We start from the raw sequence: 3572 nt of genomic DNA, 5'->3' as shown, positions 1-3572 counted from the left end.
CAATCTTTTATCAGAGGAGACTGGTACGGCATTTAAAACACATACTTTGAAGGTCTTAAAATCTAACATGGGAAATAAATACAGGCATACCACAGAGATACTGTAGGTTCAGTTCCAGACCACTGCAATAAAATGAACACTGCAATAAAGCAAATAGGTCACATGACATTTTTGGCTTCCCAGTGCATATGTAAAGTATATGTATGCAATAGCATTATGTCTAAAACAACAATGTACCTCCCTTAATTTAACAAATACTTTGTTGCTAAAAATGTTAACCATCATCTGAGCCTTCAGCAATTTGTGATCTTGCTGGTGGAGGGTCTTGCTTTGATATTCATGATTGCTGATTGATCTTATTGCTGGTTGCTGAAGCTTGGCATGGCTGTGGCAATTTCTAAAAAGAAGATCACAGTGAAGTTTTCTGAATCAATTGAATCTTCCTTTCATGAAAGATTTCTATGTAGCATGTGATGCTGTTTGATAGCATTTTACTCAGCTTCTTTCAAAACTGCAGTCAATCCCCTTAAACTCTACCACTGCTTTATCAATGAAGTTTATGTTACATTCTAAATCTTTCATTGTCATTTTAACAGTGTTGAGAGCATCTTCAGCAGAAGTAGTTTCCATCTCAAGAAAACACTTTCTTTGCTCATCCATTACAAGTAACTCCTCATCCTTTAAAATTTTATCCTGAGATTGCAGCAATTCAGTGACATCTTCAGGCTCCACCTCTAATTCCAGTTCTCTTGCTATTTTCACCACATTTACATTTACTCCCTCCACTGAAGTCTTGAACTCAAAATCATCCATGAGTGTTTGAATCAACTTCTTCCAAACTCCTTTAATGTTGTTATTTTGAACTCTGGCCATGATTCATGAATGTTCTTAATGACATCTAGAATGGTGTATACTTTCCAGAAGGATTTCAATTGACTTTGGCCAGATTTACCAGAAGAATCACTATCTATGGAAGCTATAGCATTAAGAAATGTATTTCTTAAATAATAAGACTTAAAAGTTAAAATTACCCCTTGATCCATGGGCTTCAGAATTGGTGTTGTATTAACAGGCATGAAAACAGCATTAATCTCATTGTGCATCTCCATCAGAGCTCTTGGGTGACCAGGTGAATTGTCACTGAGCAGCAATTTTTTGAAGGGAATCTTTTTTTCTGAGCAGAAAGTCTCAATGGTGGGCTTAAAATATTCAGCAGTCCGTATTGTAAACAGATGTGCTGTTATCCAGGCTTTGCTTTTCCATTTATAGGGCACAGGCAGAGTCAATTTTGCATAATTTTTAAGGGCCCTAGGATGTTTTGAATGGTCAATGAGCATCAGCTTTAACTGAGAGTCATCAGTTGCATCAGCCTCTAACAAGAGAGTCAACCTCAGCCTGTCCTTTGAAGGTTTGAAGATAGGCATTGACTTCTCCTCTTTAGCTATGAAAGCCCTACATGGCATCTGCTTTCAATATAAGGCTGTTGTGCCCCTACATTAAAAATATGTTGTTTAGTGTGGCCACCTTCATCAATTTTCTTAGTGAGAACTTCTGGATATCTTGCTGTAGTTTCTATATTAGTACTTGCTGTTTCACCTTGCACTTTTATGTTATAGGGACACCTCCTTTCCTTAAACCTCTTGAATCAACTTCTGCTAGGATTGTATTTTTCTTCTGCAGTTTCCTTATCTCTGTCAGCTTTCATAGAACTGAAGAGAGTTAGGGCCTTGCTCTGCATTGGGTTTTGGCTTAAGAGAATGTTGTGGCTGGTTTAATCTATCCAGAACACTAAAACTTTCTCCATATCAGCAATAAGGCTGTTTTGCTTATCATTTGTGTATTCACTAGAGTAGGACTTCTAATTTCATTTGAGAACTTTTCCTTTGCATTCACAGCTTAGCTGTTTGGCATAAGAGACCTAGCTTTCAGCCTATCTCAGCTTTCAACATATCTTCCACACTAAACACAATCATTTCTAGCATTTTATTTAAAGTGAGAGATGTGGCCCCTTCCTTTCACTTGTACACTTAGAAGCCATTGTAGGGTTTCTAATTGGCCTAATTTCAATATTGTCATGTCTCATGACAATAGGGAGGACTGAGGAGTAGGAGAAGAAATAGACAGGGGAATGGCCAGTCAGTGGAGCAATCAGAATACACACATTTATCAGTTAAGTTTGCCATCTTATTTGGTCATGGCTTGTGACACCCCAAGACAATTACAATAGTAACATTAAAGATCACTGATCACAGATAACCATAACAGATATAACAATAATTTAAAAATGTGCAATGTTGAAAGAATTACCAAAATGTGGTGCAGAGACATGAAGTTCACACATGCTGTTGGAAAAATGGTGCTTAAGCACTTTATCAATGTAGGGTCACCAAAAACCTTCAATTTGTAAAATAGGCAATATCTGCAAAGTGCAATAAAGCAAAGTGCAATAAAATGAGGTATTCCTGCAAACTCTTTCCCACTTCTCTTTCTTACTGTTCCCAGTACTGTTGCTTACTCTTTCTTCTAAATGGTGCCATTAAAAACTCAGGTAAACATTACACAGTATTATGTTTTCCCCACTGGGATAATTTTTTTTTTGAAATAAAAGAAGCATATTCATATTCATCAACAAATAAATAAAGTGTATTTTTGTGTGTAGGGTACAGAAACTCTACTAGAGTAATTCATATTATAAAATAGGACAAGGACTTGATGTTTCATTATGTGGAGAAAAATACGATGCAGAAAGCTATTGTGGCATAGTAAAATAGCCAATGAAAAATTTGGGTTTAGAGAGTCTGTAAGCTGCTATTAGAATAACATAAAGTTACTACACATAAAACTTTCTCCAGACTTCCAAATATACCAAATTGTTAACAGAGCCGATGTTTTCTTCTACTTTTACCACAGTACTGCTATGGATTGATTTATTTTCTCTTTCCTTCCCTTCCTCATGCTTCCTTCTTTTTCTTTTTTCAAATAAATTTCTCAAACTTTGTGGGCAAGCATGGAGAATGTACAGAACACAATGCGTATTCCTATTTTTCTAAGGCATCAAATCTCCTTGGGAAGGACATTAATAATGTATTCATATTTGTAAGTGTATATATTTGTATTCATGAACTTTTATTCAAGTTGCACAAAGTCAGCGTTCTTACATAATCCCTCACACACATGCAGTTTTCTCTATTAACTATTTGCATTACTGTGTTGACTTTGCTACAATTAATGAAACAATATAACTAAAATTTTACCATTAAACCTATCCATGGTTCACTGTTTGTGTTGTGCATTTATGTGTTTGTTTGTTTTTTTAAATTTTTATTCTAGCAACACATACATACTCTAAAATTTCCCCTTTTAATCACAATCAAATGTGTAATTCAATGGTGTTAATGACATTCACAATGTGCTACCAATGCCACCATTCATAATCAAAACTTTTCCATCACCCCAAACATAAACTCTGTCCCAAGACAGAATTAACTCCCACTCCCTATCCCCACCAAGGTCCTTGGTAACCTGTATCCTAGATTTTTATTCTATGAACTTGCTTATCCATATGAGCTATT

General features: G+C 35.7%; 1 pseudogene; it reads right to left on the bottom strand.

The window, feature by feature from the left end:
* Positions 1 to 274: 274 nt before the first annotated feature.
* Positions 275 to 2038, bottom strand: LOC119530590 (annotated as a pseudogene).
* Between the last annotated feature and the right edge of the window lie 1534 nt (positions 2039 to 3572).

This window comes from Choloepus didactylus, chromosome 3, assembly GCF_015220235.1.
Source record: "Choloepus didactylus isolate mChoDid1 chromosome 3, mChoDid1.pri, whole genome shotgun sequence".
Classification (NCBI taxonomy): Eukaryota; Metazoa; Chordata; class Mammalia; order Pilosa; family Megalonychidae; genus Choloepus; species Choloepus didactylus.
This window is presented reverse-complemented; position numbering and strand designations above follow the sequence as displayed.